This window comes from Homarus americanus, unplaced genomic scaffold (assembly GCF_018991925.1).
Source record: "Homarus americanus isolate GMGI-L3 unplaced genomic scaffold, GMGI_Hamer_2.0 scaffold57980, whole genome shotgun sequence".
NCBI lineage: Eukaryota > Metazoa > Arthropoda > Malacostraca > Decapoda > Nephropidae > Homarus > Homarus americanus.
In genome coordinates this window covers 16,889,528-16,910,233 of record NW_024716703.1, presented here as the reverse complement: position 1 = coordinate 16,910,233, position 20,706 = coordinate 16,889,528, and the positions used below count along the sequence as shown (strand labels likewise).

Sequence of the window (20,706 nt, the reverse complement as noted above, 5' to 3'; positions counted from 1 at the left end):
ATCACAACAGCCGCCAACACCATCACAACAGCCGCCAACACCATCACAGCAGCCGCCAACACCATCACAGCAGCCGCCGCCGCCATCACCAAAGCACCTCATAACACCACCATCACCTCATAACACAAGTCACCAAACTCAGTTGCTTTCTCTGCCAACTTGTGGCTCGTTGTTAGGTGGCACTAAAACGTCTTTTTTTTTTACAAGAGAGAAGAGAAGAGAAGAGAAGAGAAGAGAAGAGAAATTACTGTTATTTTTTCTAAAATATTATCTATGTCTTCATCATTATATTTTTAGTGGCTTCAATTAATCCAACGTCCTTAACTATGTACTGCATGATAATTTATTGTAACAATCCTGGGGAAAGTTTTTCAGATAGGATACTTTTATCCAAATTGTCCTTTAAACCAGTTATCATGTGATTAGACTAAAACCTTGTCAGTGATCCCCATGTAATAAACTGTTTAAATAAAAAATAAATAAAAATGAGAAAGAGAAATTACTCAAGGAACAAAAAACTAAAAGTAAGACCATATCAGAACAGTCTTGTTCCTTCACGGCCCTGTACCCACCACTGTACCCACCCCTGTACCCACCCCTGTACCCACCACTACTTGACGTCACCCACAACAATAATCTCCGTAGCTGGGGTCCGAAAAGAGGGGAGAGGGTTGGAGGAGGAAGGGTGTTGGTGGAGTGGAGCCAGAGGAGGGAGGGAGTACGGGGAGGAGTGGGGGTGGTGGAGTGGGACGGGGTAGGAGTGTTGGTGGGAGTAGTGGAGTGGGGCCGGGAGGGAAAACGAGTAAGGGGGGGCATGAGAGAACTTGGGTATGAAAACAGGACATGTGGAGAACGAAGAGAGAAGTAGTAGGTGTGATTAGTAAGAGGAGAGAGAGAGAGAGAGAGAGATATAGTAGAGAGAGAGAGAGAGAGAGAGAGAGAGAGAGAGAGAGAGAGAGAGAGAGAGAGGTGAAGTGGATCCTGTGTGTGTGTGTCGGGATGATTGCGTAACTCCCTTTCCACACACACACACACACACATAGGGGGGGGGGGCTCCACGTGTGTCTTGGGTACAAGTTTTATCACGTGACGTCATAGGTTGTTGACGCCGCTACACTGGGGGTCACGGGGCCACGGACGTTACCTCTCTTGCATCACACCTGTCCTAAATACTAATGACGCCCGACACCTGTTGTGCACCTATATGCTTTTAGCCAGGAGCATTATTAACACAAGTCACTCTATGATAATTTACTATATTTTTTTATTAATATAATGATTTATTTAATGAGTTTAATGCATTTCCTTCCAAATAAACATAAAACATGCCGATATTTTTTATAATTATATTTAAATCAAAAGTATGTAAATATCCAGGTTAAATCAGGCAGACTTTGGCAGTCGTAGTCAAGATAAACAATAAACGGTGTAGATATTTCAGAAGGAACTGTTTACATGACATTAAGTGAGCAACTTTCATTAGAGTACAATCTTCCCGCAGGTAGACACAGGCACTAGTTACCCCACTTGTGAGATAAACGGGTTTGTAATGTTCATATTTCTGTATACTTATAGGACAATATCAACCAGTAAAAAATCATACCTGGACGATAACGAATAACATTTTAATATTTTCAACATTTAATTATCAATGTTTATCAGGTGTTAAATCTCAACTCGAGTAAACAATACTAAGTGAGCCAGCCATCCCCAGCCAGGCGTTCCCTCCTTCACTCGGTCAGCAGAGAAATTTTGTCAACAATTCCCAATGAGAACTCTGATATATCATAATTGAGAAATACTGACGGTAATAACTGTCTTCAAAAATTTTTAACCCAATCCAAGATATAATAAACTAGGCCTACCTGGATGTCAGAAAAAAAAAATATTATACCATTTAGACCTACCTTAAATATTATAGCACTTTATTTCCTCAATTTAATCCCTACACACTTACTACAAACTTACTTATCCAATGAGACAATACCTATAAGTAACTTTTCTAATACGTCAGTCACTTCCCAACCAATAATAATAGACTCGTGACACTTAAGGTAAGGTAAGGTAAGGTAAGGTAAGGTAAGGTAAGGTAAGGTAAGGTGAGGTGAGGTGAGGTGAGGTAAGGTAAGGTAAGGTAAGGTAAGGTAAGGTAAGGTAAGGTAAGGTGAGGTAAGGTAAGGTAAGGTAAGGTAAGGTAAGGTAAGGTTAGGTTAGGTTAGGTATCTTTGCGGATACGTTAAGAGAGGCAAAACTATATTCGTTGTGAATATAGGTGAAGTCTGCAGTTATTGGTGGTGATAGTGTTGGGGCATGGTGGTGGTTGTAACAGCGGGGAAACGTATAAAATAGATGGAAATTCTTCTTCGTCTTCTTCTTCTAATAATAATAATAATAATAATAATAATAATAATAATAATAATAATGATAATAATAATAATAATAATAATAATAATAATAATAATAATAATAATAATAATAATAATAATAATAATAATAATAATAATAATAAAAACAATAATAAAAATAAAACAATTATAATAAAACAACAAAAACACTTCAAGAATCATTACAGACTAACCAATGACACGAAACATAACACGAGAGACGTCTAATTGTTCACCTGGCCTCACCTGTGTCCACGGTTCACAACAGAGCGATAATAACAAAGCAGCGAGTAGGGATCATGAAACAGACTTATAAATCGTGGAGAGGAATTGCCCTTCACTTGACATCAGTGCCCATTGAGAGGTCTCCAGCCAATGTGTCAAGCTACCACAGTGAGCGTTAAGTTATATCGATCAGGCGTTTCACATTGCTTGAAGTAGAAATTCCGTGAAGTGCTTGTCCTCATAGGTTACATTACGTGTGTCCTCTTCGAGATAACACTGTGGCAGATCCTAGAATTCCTTAACTACAGCAGCTTCATTCCTTAACTGCTAATTAATATCACTAGCTTCATTCCTCTCATCAGTTAGAACGTGGCACAGAGAAGTACCCCCCCCCTCCCCCAGCAAACTGTAAGACAGGTTTGGCAGACAGACTGTATGACGTTTAACTCTGTAGTAATAAAAATCCTGCACTCTGTTTTGACATGAGATATGCAGTGTGTAATATCGTGTTCAGCCACAATTCCTTCACATCTATCAATCATCAACACCAGCTGCAGCACTCACCACCATGCCGTCAGTGTTCCTAGTTATTAAAGCAGGTGGAGCAGAGCGTTGGGGGTAAGGCACTGTGTTGGTGGTGAATGGTGGGGGTGACGCGCTGTGTTGGTGGTGAATGGTGGGGGTGAGGCACTGTGTTAGTGGTGAATGGTGGCGGTGACGCGCTGTGTTGGTGGTGAATGGTGGGGGTAAGGCAGTGTGTTGGTGGTGAATGGTGGGGGTGAGGTGAATGGTGGGGGTGAGGCAGTGTGTTGGTGTGATGGTGTGTGGGGGTGAGGCAGTGTGTTGGTGGTGAATGGTGGGAGTAAGGCACTGTGTTAGTGGTAGAATGGTGGGGGTGGGCAGTGTGTTGGTGGTGAATGGTGGGGGGGTGAGGCAGTGTGTTGGTGAGGTGAATGTGGGGGTGACGCGCTGTGTTGGTGGGAATGGTGGGGAGATGAGCAGTGTGTTGGTGGTGAATGGTGGGGGTGAGGCAGTGTGTGTTGGTGGTGAATGGTGTGGGGAGGCAGTGTGTTGGTGGTGAATGGTGGGAGTAAGGCACTGTGTTAGTGGTGTGTGGGGGTGGCACTTGCTGTGTTGGTGGTGAATGGTGGGGTGAGCACAGTGTTGGTGGTGAATGGTGGGGTGGGGTAGGCACGGTGTTGGTGGTGAATGGTGGGGTGAGGCACTGTGTTGGTGGTGATGGTGGGGGGCAGTGTGTGAGGTGGTGAACAGTGGGGGTGAGGCAGTGTGTTGGTGGTGAATGGTGGGGGAGCTGTGTTGGTGGCGAAGGTCAGGAGTGAGCAGGTGTGTTGGTGTGGTGGTGAATGGTGGGGTGAGGCAGTGTGTTGGTGGTGAATGGTGGGGGGTAGGGCAGTGTGTTGGTGGTGAATGGTGGGGGTAAGGCACTGTGTTGGTGGTGAATGGTGGGGGTGAGGCAGTGTGTTGGTGGTGAATGGTGGCGGTGGCGCTGTGTTGAGTGGTGAATGGTGGGGGTAAGGCAGTGTGTTGGTGGTGAATGGTGGGGGGTAAGCAGTGTTGGTGGTGAATGGTGGGGGTGAGTTGGTGGTGAATGGGTGGGGTGAGGGCAGTGTGTTGGTGGTGAATGGTGGGGGTAAGGCACTGTGTTGGTGGTGAATGGTGGGGTGAGGCAGTGTGTTGGTGGTGAATGGTGGGGTAAGGCAGTGTGTTGGTGGTGAATGGTGGGTGACGCTGTGTTGGTGGTGAATGGTGGGGGGTGACGCGCTGTGTTGGTGGTGAATGGTGGGAGTGAGACAATCATGGCATTATGGTGTTGTAATGGTGGATGGGGTGACTGGATTGGAGAGAGAGAGTACTACTACTGTTGGGGAAGTATGAGGAAGCTGGTAGAGGAGGACAGATCACCGCCCCCAAAACTCATCTGATGTTACCACCACCACCAGCACCACCAGTACCAATAGCACTACCACCACCAACACCGTCGCCACCACCACCAGCACCACCACCACCAGTACCAATAGCACTACCACCACCCACACCGTCGCCACCACCACCACCACAACTTACATATTTCATCAGTGTGTGTGTCAAACCAGCAGCGACAAACTTCACCAAACACAGCCTCACAACTCCCATCACTAGACCAACTCTTACGAAATTGTTCATTACAACCAGTAAAACTTCGAAGTCTCTCTCTCTCTCTCTCTCTCTCTCTCTCTCTCTCTCTCTCTTGCTTCTTGTTAATGCAAACTAGTTCCTTCTTCCGCTACGGAAGTGTTTGTGTCGAGCGGCTCTTAACCTTTGAAGACACGAGGAAATTATAGTTCCTCTAGCAGCGATAGACGAGACTTGAGGAAACGTCCCACAGTGATGAATGGTAATAAGTGAATGAGAATGACAACAAAGTGTGATAACTGAGAGGGAAGAGAGCGGGGGTGAAAGGGGTGCCGGAGCCGCTGGCGGAGTAACGGACAGTGTGTTGAGTATTGATCAGGGCCGCTCGCCAGGACCAACGTAGGCGGCCACACACTTGCCGCCGCTCTACCGTTCTCGAATTACCTCTAAAATACACAAATCCTACCTCTGGCTAAGCTATGTAAACTGCATGACAACACCATCAAGCAATGAGGAGGGCCAGTGCCGAGGTGGAACACAACAACTGATGTAGAACAGCCACAACAGAGGCAGTAAGACAGCGCCCTCTCTCTCTCACACACGTGCACACACAGGTATCATAACTCCCCCTCCTCCCACCCCCTCTCTCTCTATTCATTTCCAAGCTCTCCTCTCATAAAGCCCAGGACGACCATTCATTAATGGTTGTTGACGCGGCAGGTATATATTGTATGGTGCTAATTATATATACCATATCTCCATCATCTCGTCTTCCCTCTCACGTAAAAAAAATATTATCAAATGATATTATCTCTCGCTTTCTCTCTCCCCTTTCTATAATTATCTCTCTCTCCGTAGTTACTGTACATAAGTACGGCGTGAAAGGAGAGAGAGAGAGAGAGAGAGAGAGAGAGAGAGAGAGAGAGAGAGAGAGAGAGAGAGAGAGAGAGAGAGAGAGAGAGAGAGAGAGAACTCAATCGCCATCATAAGAACACCGTGAGACCTCTCCACCTCCCTCCGTCACAATACATATTCCTCAAACTAACCTACAGTACAGTACTCATCCCTCACAGCTCCTTTCAAACCTGTCACTAGCCGCCGCCTCCTCCTTTCTCCCTTCTGAACACGAGAGAGATAACATAAGAAGCTATAGGAACACCCCCCCCACCCCCACTCATCAACCCCATCCCTTTTCCCCACTAACCCTCTCTCGCCCCCCATAGTAAATTCCATGGGGCCATTATTCAGGACAGTAATGGGTTATCTTATTGCACAGCTTCTGGACTCATGGGCGGACGGATGTAAGGGGTAGACAAATGGATGAATCGACAGACGGACGCTAGGGATTGATGCACGTACGTATGGACGGACACAAAGACGCAAAGGGTAGATGCACGGAGGCATAGACAGACGGACGCATGTGGTTAACGCAAGGACGAATGCAAGGGGAAGACGCATGGAGGCATAGACAGACGGGCGTTAAGGGTTGACGCATGGATGAACGCAAGGGGACGACACACAGACGTATGGACGGACGTACCGACAAAGGCACTGAAGATGACTACAAAAATAAAATGGTTCACACACGCCTCCCACATAACTACAGGTCATACACGCCCCCTTTATCCTAGCTGGCCATACACGCCCCCTTTATCCTCGCTGGTCATACACGCCCCCTTTATCCTCGCTGGTCATACACGGCCCCTTTATCCTAGCTGGTCATACACGCCCCTTTATCCTCGCTGGTCATACACGCCCCTTATCCAAGCTGGCCATACACGCCCCCTTTATCCTAGCTGGTCATACACGGCCCCTTATCCTCGCTGGTCATACACGCCCCCCTTTATCCTCGCTGGTCATACACGCCCCTTTATCCAAGCTGGCCATACACGCCCCCTTATCCTAGCTGGTCATACACGCCCCTTATCCTCGCTGGTCATACACGCCCCTTTATCCTAGCTGGTCATACACGCCCCTTATCCTCGCTGGTCATACACGCCCCCTTTATCCTAGCTGGTCATACACGCCCCTTTATCCTAGCTGGTCATACACGCCCCTTTTTCCTAGCTGGCCATACACGCCCCCTTTATCCTAGCTGGCCATACACGCCCCTTATCCTAGCTGGTCATACAATGCGCCTTTACCCTAGCTGGTCATACACGACCCCTTTATCCTAGCTGGTCATACACGCCCCTTTATCCTCGCTGGTCATACACGACCCCTTTATCCTAGCTGGTCATACACGACCCCTTTATCCTAGCTGGCCATACACGCCTTTATCCTAGCTGGTCATACAATGCGCCTTTACCCTAGCTGGTCATACACGACCCCTTTATCCTAGCTGGTCATACAATGCGCTCTTACCCTAGCTGGTCATACACGACCCCTTTATCCTAGCTGGTCATACACGCCCCTTTATCCTCGCTGGTCATACACGCACCTTTATCCTAGCTGGTCATCACGACCCTTTATCCTAGCTGGTCATACACGACCCCTTTACCCTAGCTGGTCATACACGACCCCTTTATCCTAGCTGGTCATACACGACCCCTTTACCCTCGCTGGTCATACACGACCCCTTTACCCTAGTCATACACGACCCTTTATCCTCGCTGGTCATACACGACCCTTTATCCTCGCTGGTCATACACGACCCCTTTATCCTCGCTGGTCATACACGCCCCCTTTATCCTCGCTGGTCATACACGCCCCTTTATCCTCGCTGGTCATACACGCCCCTTTATCCTAGCTGGCCATACACGACTCTTTATCCTAGCTGGCCACACACGACCCTTTATCCTCGCTGGTCATACACGCCCTTTATCCTAGCTGGCCACACACGACCCCTTTATCCTAGCTGGTCATACACGCCCCTTTATCCTAGCTGGTCATACGACCCCTTTATCCTCCTGGTCATACACGCCCTTATCCTCGCTGGTCATACACGACCCCTTTATCCTAGCTGGTCATACACGCCCCTTTATCCTAGCCCGCCCCTTTATCCTAGCTGGTCTACACGCCCCCTTTATCCTAGCTGGTCATACACCTTTATCCTAGCTGGTCATACACGCCCCTTTATCCTCGCTGGTCACACGCCCCTTTATCCTCGCTGGTCATACACACCCCTTTATCCTAGCTGGTCATACACGCCCCCTTTATCCTAGCTGGTCATACACGACCCTTTATCCTCGCTGGTCATACACGCCCCCTTTATCCTCGCTGGTCATACACGACCCTTTATCCTCGCTGGTCATACACGACCCCATATCCTAGCTGGTCATACACGACCCCTTTATCCTAGCTGGCCACACGCCCCTTTATCCTAGCTCGGTCATAATGCGCCTTTACCCTAGCTGGTCATACACGCCCCCTTTATCCTCGCTGGTCATACACGACCCCTTTATCCTAGCTGGCCATACACGCTCCCTTTATCCTAGCTGGTCATACAATGCGCCTTTACCCTAGCTGGTCATACACGCCCCTTTATCCTCGCTGGTCATACACGACCCCTATATCCTAGCTGGTCATACACGACCCCTATATCCATGATCATATACGACCCCTTTATCCTAGCTGGTCATACAATGCGCCCTTACCCTAGCTGGTCATACACGACCCCTTTATCCTAGCTGGTCATACACGACCCCTTTATCCTAGCTGGTCATACAATGCGCTTTACCCTAGCTGGTCATACACGACCCCTTTATTCCTCGCTGGTCATACACGACCCTTTATCCTCGCTGGTCATACACGACCCCTATATCCTAGCTGGTCATACACGACCCCTTTATCCTAGCTGGCCATACACGCCTTTATCCTAGCTGGTCATACAATGCGCCCTTTATCCCTAGCTGGTCATACACGCCCCTTTATCCTAGCTGGTCACACACGACCCCTTTATCCCAGCTGGTCATACATGACCCTTTTACCCTAGCTGGTCATACACGCTCCTTTATCCTAGCTGGCCATACACGCCCCTTTATCCTAGCTGGTCATACACGCCCCCTTTATCCTAGCTGGTCATACAATGCGCCTTTACCCTAGCTGGTCTACACGACCCCTTTATCTCAGCTGGTCATACACGCCCCTTTATCCTAGCTGGCCATACACGCCCCTTTATCTCAGCTGGTCATACACGCCCCTTTATCCTAGCTGGTCCTACACGCCCCTTTATCCTAGCTGGTCCTACACGCCTTTATCTCAGCTGGTCATACACGTCCCTTTATCCTAGCTGGTCCTACACGCCCCTTTATCCTAGCTGGTCCCACACGGCGCCTTTACCCTAGCTGGTCATACACACCCCTTTATCCTAGCTGGTCCACACGCCCCTTTATCCTAGCTGGTCATACACGCCCCTTATCCTAGCTGGTCCCACACGGCGCCTTACCCTAGCTGGTCAGTCACACACCCCTTTATCCTCGCTGGTCATACACGCCCCCTTTATCCTCGCTGGTCTCATACACGCCCCTTTATCCTCGCTGCATACACTCGCCCCCTTTATCCTCGCTGGTCATACACGCCCCTTTATCCTAGCTGGCCATACACGCCCCTTTATCCTAGCTGGTCACACGCTCCCTTTATCCTAGGCTGGTCATACACGCTCCCTTTATCCTGCTGGTCATACACGCCCCTTTATCCTAGCTGGTCATACACGCCCTTTATCCTAGCTGGTCATACACGCTCCTTTATCCTAGCTGGCCATACACGACCCCTTTATCCTAGCTGGTCATACACGCTCCCTTTATCCTAGCTGGCCATACACGCCCCCTTTATCCTAGCTGGTCATACAATGCGCCTTTATCCTAGCTGGTCCTAACGACCCTATATCCTAGCTGGCCACACACGACCCCTTTATCTCAGCTGGTCATACACACCCCCTTATCCTAGCTGGTCCTACATACGCCTTTATCCTAGCTGGTCCTCACGACGCCTTTATCCTGCTGAATACAAGCTTCCGATCAGAAAAATAACCACACCGTTAACAAAACGCCTCAATTCCACACCCAAACATTAACCTAACTTAACCTGACCCAACCTAACCTAACTTAACCTAACCTGATCCAACCTAACCTGACCCAACCTAACCTAACTTAACCGAACCTGACCTGACCTGACCTAACCTAGGCTAACCCTAGCTTAACCTAACACTAACATACCCTTACCCAAACCTAATATAGCCTAAGCTAACTTAACCTGACCCGACCCAACCTAACCTAACCTGACCTGACTCAACCTAACTTAACCGTATTTTAACCTAACCTGATCTGACCCAACCAACCAACCTAACCCGATCTAACCTAGCTTAACCGTACTTTAACCTAACCTGATCTGACCCAACCTAACTTAACCTAACCCGACCTAGCCTAACCTATAATACTAAGTGAAATTCCTGTTACAGATTTCCAGAGCAGACGGTTTGTTCCTCTCCATTGTTTTACCTTTCAGAACCTTCCTGAGTCTTGCATCAGTTCCTCCTGTCCCCTGTTGAGCTGCAAGTTGCTTTTTCAATGTTTTAATTTTGTCTGTATTCCATCCTGATCCTTGCAACATTCTCGTCTTTCAACAATTTCCTGAAATGTTGTGACTCACTCTATCATCCTCCTTCCTTTATAATTCCCTCCATATATATATATATATATATATATATATATATATATATATATATATATATATATATATATATATATATATATATATATATATATATATATTAATGTGTGTGTGTGTTGTGTGTGTGTGTTTAAAATGGAAAATTATTTTAAAATGCAGAATCTTTATTTTAGATGAATTGTGATATCTGGTATTTATCCTCCCTCCTCAGCCCGGCTCAGACCCCCCCTCCCCCTCCGGCCCTTGTACCATGCAGGGCTGGGGGTTGACCTGATGAAGTATTAAGGGGGCTGGCACCAAGGGACTACGGACTCAATATCACTGAAGGCAGGAACATGAACCCCCTCACTCCTGTGTCTCATCATTAAGTGTTCACTGTTCATATTGGGGTCCGCCACACTTCCCCTAAAATGTAAATTCGCTACACTTCAAATTTCTTGAAAAAATTTTATCAATAAGCAAATAACTTTAAAGTGTAATTTTTTTATAAAAGTTTTCGGAGTTTTCGAATGACACCTTTTACTAGCGGCCTATTCCTACTTAAATATAATATGGAGTTAAATTAAAAAAAATCAAACTTAAAATGTAATCGGTATAAAAGATTCGTCATCTGGTATGTGGACTATATTATATATACTGTACGTCTATCTAGCCGCCACACGCCTTCCTTCCTTGTTATTTATGTTGTTCTAAGTCTTATTTTTCCTTTTTTTGTGCAAAGTCCACGGAAATAATACCAGGTCTAGGAAACATGTAGTCAAGATTAAAAGTTCGTCAAAAATCCCGCACCAGCATTATGTTTCTCTTCATAACACATTGATGAGGCTCTGTCCACCAATGGTTGACCTCCAGTCCAGTCGCAACAAGACGACGACTACACGCGAGGACAGAGGCTGACGGGGCGGGGAGGGGGCGGCGGGGGCGGAAAAACGGGGACGGCGCGGGCGAAGGCGGAGGCAGCAGGGGGCAAAGGCAGCGGGGGCGGGGACCAATATCACTCCCTCCCCTATGAAGGTAAAGGTTCAGGTGAGTCACAAAAATATACACAGCTCAGAAACACCGTCGACCACAGGGCAGTAAAAGTGGTGTGGCCTCTGAGAGCTACTGAGAGGGAATATGAACGTTTTGGCTCACCTAGTTGGAAGCGTCGCCTCTTGGGTCATAGAGGAACACACTCACACGCCCCGACAACACACACAGGCACTTTGAGTGAAGGAGAGAAGATCCGGTTTATACATTTATTAGGAGAAGTAAAGATTTAACTGGCATAACTTGATCTAGGTTTGGGGTAAGGATAAAAACATTCATATTTGGCAGGAATAATAATGACTCATAACTCCTCACAATACACATGATTTGTGGAGTTTGGGGAGAGACAAACAAATGACAGCCACGAACACAATAGACCGAGCCGTGTCTGTTCACCCTAAATATTTAAACAACATATAAAACAGACTTAAAAAAAACACGACAACACGCACACTATTATGACTCTATTACCAATATATACACAAGTCAGGTAATTCCTATTCCCCTTCAAAGCCACACACACACACACACACACACACACACACACACACACACACACACCATGTACCAGACGACGCATTCAATAATAATTATTAAAAAACAAATAAACTGAACCAGAAACATTGATTTCAAGGATGTGACCTAGTTTCAGTCCGGCTGGTGAGGGAGGGAGGGAGGGAGGGAGGGCATATCCACACGCCAGCCCTGGTACACGAGAGGTGAATTTGGGGGATCCGAGCGCCACGGTCTCGCTCTTATACCCAGTGGGCATAAGGGCTAAGTTCTGGTGTTGTGGGGCCCAGGGTATCGCCCATACCGTCGAGGGGAGGGAAGGGGGAGGCTGCCATAACTTGTAAATGCGAGCGTTTTATTATTCTGATGCCTCATTCATCCTCGTCTGCCTCAGTGCTGGAGCTTCGAATTGTTGTATCTCTGTCTCCACACCAGCCTCATACCTCTGGGACCTGTGGGTGAGTGAGCGAGTGAGTGTTCATTCACTGTAGGGTTTTATTTAATTTTCTTCCGTAGCTAGATCAGGGATGTGCTTATCCGAGTATAAGGTCTCTCTCTCTCTCTCTCCTCTCTCTCTCTCTCTCTCTCTCTCCTCTCTCTCTCTCTCTCTCCTTTCAAAACACACACACACACACACACACACACACACACACACACACACCCACACACACACACACACACACACACACACACACACACACACACACACACACACACACACACACACACACACACACACACACACACAGCCAGAATGCTAGCGCTGGTGGAGACTGAGACTACACCTGCACCCCTCCCAGGTAAATTCATTCCCAGCCATCAATTCCACCAGAATGGAGTTATCGTAAAATACCTGCATAACCCAAGGCCGCCAAATCGACCAGCTGTACGTGGGGAGGGGGAGGGGAGAGGATGGGGGAAATTCTCGTTCCTGCTATTATTATTTTTTTTTTGCAAACAGAGACACGAGCGACGAAGGAAGCAGGCGAGGTGAAAATGAAAAAAAAAGAGAATCTGGGAATAACTGGAAATGAATTGATATGAATGGAAGCGGTAAATAGGGAAGGAGATTGGGTCAGCGATAAACTGTATCACCTCTAAGTGGATACAGGAGCATTTAAGAAGAAGAAGAAGAAGAAGAAACGGAAGAGGAGGAGGGAGGAGTAAGTAAGACTTAACTTTGATATATCACTCGATGGCAAGAATTTAATAACCTCTTCGTCGTGTGTGTGTGTGTGTGTGTGTGTGTGTGTGTGTGTGTGTGTGTGTGTGCTCCTGACTATACACTGCTCCCGATAGCACCTTCCCACACAACTTACCAGCGCGTCTCTCTCTCTCTCTCTCTCTCTCTCTCTCTCTCTCTCTCTCTCTCTCTCTCTCTCTCTCTCTCTCTCTCTCTCTCTCTCTCTCTCGCTCAAAGGCTTAATGAATCATCACCCCGGAAGCATTACAACACGGCTTAACATTGGACTGTCAACTGAGTGAATACAAAAGCATTACTGAAATTATTATGATGGACAAATTCAGCGATTTTATTTACAGGTAAGAGAGACAGACATCAGGACTTACATTTTATGTATGTATGTATGTATGTATGTATGTATGTATGTATGTATGTATGTATGTATCTTCACTTTGATACATACTGTTTATACAATTATACATATATAAAGCCTATGGAAGGTGCCTGTCTAATTTCAGTTATTCACTAGTAACATCAATGTGTCCTCCTGTGAAGAATAAACCTCACTCATCATCCCGCGCCGCGTTACCCATGACAATTATAAATAAATAAATAAATAAACATCGGTAAATAAATAATAAAAAATAAAATAAATCGAGCTAGGGATATATTACCAGATAACGAGTTCCCGTAAACAAACACGCAAACAAACAAACAAGTAAACAAACAAACACATACACACACACAGTTTTAAAATCGAGACTCTTGCATCATCATAAGTAAATGGCAAATATGAAGGAATTATGCCATCTAAATTACACTATTGTTCTCTAAATAAACAAGTGGCAAACATAAGGTTATCAGTACCCAGGAGCAGTAAAATTAATCTCTTATTACAATAACGTGGAAAAATGTAATCATGATATGTATAAAAATATAATGATCTCTCTCTCTCTCTCTCTCTCTCTCTCTCTCTCTCTCTCTCTCTCATAAACATTTTAACATGTATAATATTCACCGTTTTAAATCCCTTTGGAACCTATTGTCATCAGGTAGGCATATAAATCGTTGTTGTTGTTGTCGTTGTTGTTTTGGTGGTAGTGGTGGTTGAGGTGATGGTTGTGGTGGTAGTGGTAGTAGTGGTGGTGGGAAGAAGCAGATAGATGTGCGGACAGGGTGGGAGCACTGTGGGGCGGAGGCGGGCTGGGCGGGTCTGACTGGGCGTAGTCAGGCTGGGCGGGGCGGCGATGTATGGAGAGGGGGGAGGGGAGGAGGGGAGGAGCGGGATCAGCCCACTGGGACTTGGGCAGTAAAAGGTCAGGGGTGAGAAGCAACCTGTAACCTTTAGCAGGTGTGGGTGTTGACTCGCGGCTGGGGCATAAGACGACCTGAATGGGAGAGGGAGGGGAGTGTAGGCAGCCCCCCATCCCTCGGACCTCCCGGGAGTCCTTCCACCCACGTAACATCCTCTCTTTCCTCTTTTTACACACACACACACACACACACACACACACACACACACACACACACCTTGATAAACAATGAAGATGAAAAGAGAGAGAAACAAATAGACTACACAATCATAACAAGAACCCCGGCGCCTTCCTCACCTCACCTAACCTCATACATAAGTAAACAAGTGGCGAGTCTTAATTATACGTATAACACAAGGCTCTCCCCAGAAAAAGTTGGCATATCATCCACACCTTCACGAGAGTACCTGGCCGCCTCCTCCAATCGGAACTCTCGCTAAAATGTATCTCTCGTCTCACAATCCTTTGACTTAACTGTTGTGAACTAATTCTTAATACTATTTCAGCCATCAATGAGATAATGGGCGATAAAGTAATGGATATCACTTCCTTCTCATGTGCCAGATGACATTCACGTGTCCTCCCCGCACTGCTAGGATACAAGGGTCAGCAGTAAGTGGCCAGATTCCCTTGAAGTAGAAGACTGTATCTGGGACACCATGGACGTGTCATTCAGAGGCCGAGTGTATAGATGCTGTATCCATACTTTTCCCAAATACCCGTCAGGCCTATGTGATGATAGGCTTAACTGAGAGAAAATATAAAAAAACAAAAGGAGGGGAAACATTTTAACAGGAAGAGAAGAAGGATAGAGTGAAGAGTGAGGGAGGAGAGAGAGAGAAGATAAGAGTGAAGTGTGAGAGAGAGACTTGAGGAAGAGGTGAACACTGTGGAGTTATGACAGATGTGTGTGTTTGTGTGTGTTTGTCTGTGTGTGTGTGTGTGTTCGTGTGGAGTAACGCTTCTCTTCTGCTTGTTATCAATAAAGTATAGGATACATTGTGGGTGTCCCATGATGAGCAACTGCTGAAACCATTACAGTATTATGTTTTCTTTGGGTAATGTGATCAATTAGTGAAGAAAACTGACGTAACAGCTGCATGGTTTCAGTTAAAATGATACTAACAGTATTAGGTAAACTACTAATTAATTACTGAAGGTTTATACTGATCATTTGCGTACATTGAGGAATAAGGTCGTAAAATTCATTGTTGATTCAGCAGTTTAAAGTATTGTCATTCACATATAAAATGACCTTACCATTTTTGTCGAATGTTTTTACGTTATACTTCAATTAAGGTTAATGGTGTTACATTTCGCCACTAATGTCCGGTATGAATGTGTGTGATCAGCGTAATATCATAATTTATATTTTGATCACGGATGTACATCTGTATAAGGGGTCATGGCCACACTTTGGTGAAACGGAGACCCGTGTAAATAATTCTGTGTGATAATTTTTTTTAACAAAACTTGTGATAGCTATATTTAAAACACCTGTGATAGCTATGCTAAAAACACTTGTGATAGCTATGCTTAAAACACCTGTGATAGATATGCTTAAAACACCTGCGATAGATATGCTTAAAACAGCTGTGATTGCTATACTTAAAACACCTATGATAGCTATGCTTAAAACACCTGCGATAGATATGCTTAAAACACCTGTGATAGATATGCTTATAACACCTGCATGATTTAAGAGAGCACTTCAGTATCAACTCTTACGGATGACAGGCTTATTTGTGTGTGTGTGTGTGTGTGTGTGTGAGAGAGAGAGAGAGAGAGAGAACTGCCTGAATTAGTAACACGCACGATGGCAATTTCCACACGTCAATTCTTGTGTTCCAAAGCTCACGTAATAGTCATGCTGACGCTGACAAACCCAACATCCCTACTATTTGCCCCTGGACCGAACAAGGGACGGTATACGCGTTTATAGTGTCTTCTGCATGTTGGAAATATTTCTTATTTCTGATGATTCAAAGGTTAAATGTATGGGCTGCCACCAGACACGTCATGTGCTGTCTCCGTCAATGAAATGTGGTTAGAACTATATGAATGTGTGTGTGGTTTAAAGCGGTCCTGTAAGTATGATGATCTGAAGAAACCCTTTTCGGTACACAAAGAAGCAGTGTGACCAGCGCCTTCACCTCCCACCTATAAAGTTTTATACCCAATGATAGCTGAGCTGACTGCAGGTGTCCCACGAGCGAAACAGAAGGCGAGCGTTGTATCCATTTAGCCACTGGACCCCCCCAATGAGTGCGTGCTACTTAAAACCCCTAACTATAAAACGATGAAAATAGCTCCAACATGAGCCAATTACAGCGATTACCTTGCCATTTGACGACTGGATAATGCAACTACGCAAACTACACCAATCAAACCATTATACGTCATCACACAAGCAATAGTTTATTCACACCATCTAACACGAGCTTCTAAATAACATTAAACTTCCACCAATAAAGACTTCCAGCAAGAACATGACCTCCAGTGTCCTTGTGCATGGCATACATAAGTCGACTAACAACCAATATTATTAATAATTCTTTACAGGTCCTCTTACCATCATCACACACGCTACAAATATTGACAATAAACGCAACATGCAACAGCTTAAAACCACTGTGCTGCCACCCTCACCCCGGCAAAAACGGAGGAGGAGGAGGAGGAGGAGGAGGAGGAGGAGGAGTGTGGTGGTTTAGTATGCGTGTGGCGCCCTAGTGTGGCCCTGAAAGTGTAGCTGTTAATGGTGGCCTCCTCTCCCCCCCTCCTACTCATCCCTTTACTCCTCTCCCCCCCTTATTATTCCTCTACACTTAATCGTTCACATTCTATATTCATCACACACACACACACACACACACACACACACACACACACACTTAAACTAGCATAATAATAATAATAATAATAATAATAATAATAATAACAATAATAATAATAATAATAATAATAATGATAATGATAATGATAATGTACTACTACTACTACTACTACTACTACTTTTTACGTGGCCTCCAGCCTCCCCCAATAGCCACACCTTCGCCACCATTTATTTACCTTAATATTAAATATCCTAATACATAAGAAACTATCCTATCTGTGTTAAATTAGTTGAGCCGCAGATCCATGCGGCATTCAGTGACTGTAGCCTCATAGTCGATATCTGCAGCAGTTGTCGGAGTAGGGGCAGAAGCTCTCGTTCCCCTGAGGCAGAGCAAAGCCGACCGAAGGAGAGAGAAGGACAGTCGACATCTCATCCAGGCTGTGACATAACTTCTGGGCTGCTGCTTCTGTTCGGAGATCAGCTCCGCGAGTCTGGCGTAGAAGCATCTTGCACTTGGGCCCATCCCACCAGAGGTTGTGAACACTAGAGGAGTGAAGCTGCCTTGATCAACATTTTGAATTCTCTCCCCATATGCCCTTCTCTTGTCGTTCTCGTTCCTCCTATGCGCAGCATCGAGAGCTAGGTTACGGTGACAAACGGCCATGGGATAAAAAATCCTGATGTCGAAGAAAGCTCTCTGTCCCCGCGTCCAGAATCCTCGAGCACTGACGTCCACACGGGCTTCGTTAGATGTGTTTGAAGTCCTGTGTTGGAAGATCTCGCCATCCAGTGGAAGGAGGGTCGGTTCTACCATGACGTCCCGGCAGATTTCCTTCAACATACTACTACTACTACTACTACTCATCATCATCATCATCATCATCATCATCATCATCATCATCATCATCATCATCATCATCATCATCATCACCATCATCATCATCATAATAATGATACTACTACTACTACTACTACTACTACTACTACTACTACTAATAATAATAATAATAATAATAATAATAATAATAATAATAATAATAATAATAATAATAATAATAATAATAATAATAATCCTTCAGAATCCTCACATTTCCTCTTGTATATTATCTAAGTGTCCATGGTAGGAGGTAACTCAGGCAGCAGAAGTAAACACCGGAAAAATACCGTGTTTACCAATACGACGCAGCGATGGATACGCGACACCATCCTGGGCCGATTATCTTACAAGCAGGTGGGGTGACGGAGACTGTGTACCTGAAGGATGTGTTGGTTGTTGCTGCTCCTGGGTCTTGGGTAACCAAATGGAGGAAAGGTGGTTGAGAATTACCGGTAGTTGTGTTTATGTGGCTTAGTCGTACACCAGACGGGATATATAGATGAAGCTCTTATGTGTGGAAAAAAGAACTCTCTCTCTCTCTCTCTCTCTCTCTCTCTCTCTCTCTCTCTCTCTCTCTCTCTCTCCACCGGGGTTTAGCTTGAAATACGGATTATATTAATTTAACACAGGGTATAAATCAGTGTTAATCGTGAACTTGCTTGCTGGAGTAAGTTCAGGCTCAAGTAAAGTTTTAGAGAGAGAGAGAGAGTTTCAGCATTCCAGGTTAAGAAAAGATACACAGTAATTGGTACGATATGTATTTTTTTTAATTCCAGTGGTCATTAGTTTACTTATTCAAAGGTTAGTGAATAATTCCTCACCTCGCCTGTGTGTGTGTGTGTGTGTGTGTGTGTGTGTGTGTGTGTGTGTGTGTGTGTGTGTGTGTGAAACAAAACGGTGTCTCGATGCCCCTCCACACGTGTCATTACACCGTGTGCGTGATGGCGCCGTGTCCACGCTCAAGTATTGTACACACACACTTGAATTAATTATGATACGAACAATAACAAGTCACATCACGGCGAAGGCTCAAAAGAATGCCCCTTAGCCTGATGAGGGTGTTCGGGGATATACTGTGAGTTCGACGATATGGAAGGCATGTATAGAAGTCTGTTACCAGGCGTTATTTTGCATACTTGCAAAATGGGTAAAATCTCAATTAACGAGGTTGGACTAACAGCTGACAACCCTGATATATGAGACAAGTTTCGCAAAATAACATTACTATTTTCGGAAGATATATTAAGCCATGTAGCTTTACACCTCTGCTCATTAAAACACTCAAGTAAAACACAAATATATCCATTACTGAAAGAACACAGAGAAAGACCTATATAATATCCTCAGAGTGTGTCAGTCAGTCTTTACAACACACAATTACCTGTTAAATGTAATGCAAACTTTGGACACACAATCTTCCAGGTATTGGGTTGGATAAAAACATTGGTGCACTGCCTCCCTCCCCCTTGCACAGTACCACCCCCGTATAGTGCCACCCCAACCCTTTGACCATGTGTCTGGTGCCTGCCGTAAACACTGTAAAATAATTCTCCATCAAACTTATGTTGCATACTTGATATGTAATACTTAATATTCAACATTCATATTAAAAAAAACTTCGTAATAAACATTATATCAGAATACTGTTTATAGTAAATTGAAAAATCCAACGAATCTCAAAAACATTCTCAACTACATATTAAGATATATACGAGTATATATTACTTTCTATTTCCAAATGTTGACAATCGAATATTTAATATCAGATTAATGAACTCAGCCAACCAAATCTTAATGTTTGTTGAGGTTCACAATGTACAGCACTATACACATCTGGCGGCCGGGAACATTAGTCGTGAGGGATCTCGTTTAGTTCTCACGTATTTATTCATTTATTGCATTATAAATACCCAAACAAAATTGGACAAATTCGAATATGATAATTATGTATATATAACACTATGCATGTATGTATGTGCACAGGAATCACGAAAGTCTACGTGTGTGCGTGTGTGTGTGTGTGTGTGTCCACGTGAGGTAAGTGTGCATGAGCATGTGTGCACGAGTATGTGCGTGTGAGCGGTATCAGACACCTAAAGAGAATGCCAGAACAGGATCGACCATATTGTGTATAAACGGTGGTGAGTCACAGTGGTGGTGGTGTACAGGTTGCGGTAGTGAAGCAGGTAGTGGTGGTGAGTCAAGAGTGGTGGTGGTGAGTCACAGTGCTGGTGGTGGTGTACAGGTTGCGGAAGTGAAGCAGGTAGTGGTGGTGAGTCAAGAGTGGTGGTGGTGGTGGTGGTGAGTCACAGTGCTGGTGGTGGTGGTGTACAGGTTGTGGTAGTGAATCCGGTAGTGTTGGTGGTAGTGGTGGTGAGTCAAGAGTGGTGGTGAGTCAGAGTGGTGGTGGTGTGCAGGTTGCGGAAGTCAAGCAGGTAGTGGTAGTGTTGGTGGTGGTGGTGGTGTACAGGTTGCGGTAGTGAAGCAGGTAGTGGTAATGTTGGTGGTAGTGGTGGTAGTGGTAGTGGTGGTAGTGTGGTGGTAGTGTGGTGGTACTGGTGGTGAATCAAGAGTGGTGGTGGTGAGTCACAGTGGTGGTGGTG

General features: G+C 45.3%; 1 protein-coding gene across 7 annotated transcripts in view; it reads right to left on the bottom strand.

Annotated features, from left to right (window-relative positions):
- LOC121858317 (cAMP-regulated phosphoprotein 21-like) overlaps positions 1-20,706 on the bottom strand; it is a 286,877-nt gene that overhangs the window by 259,490 nt on the left and 6,681 nt on the right. The window contains exon 2 of one of the 7 annotated variants that reach the window (XM_042354670.1): positions 11,487-11,555. The exons of the other annotated variants lie outside the window; for them this stretch is intronic. The gene's annotated coding sequence lies outside the window, so the exon portion shown is untranslated. The remainder of the gene's footprint in view (positions 1-11,486; positions 11,556-20,706) is intronic. 7 annotated transcript variants of the gene reach the window in all.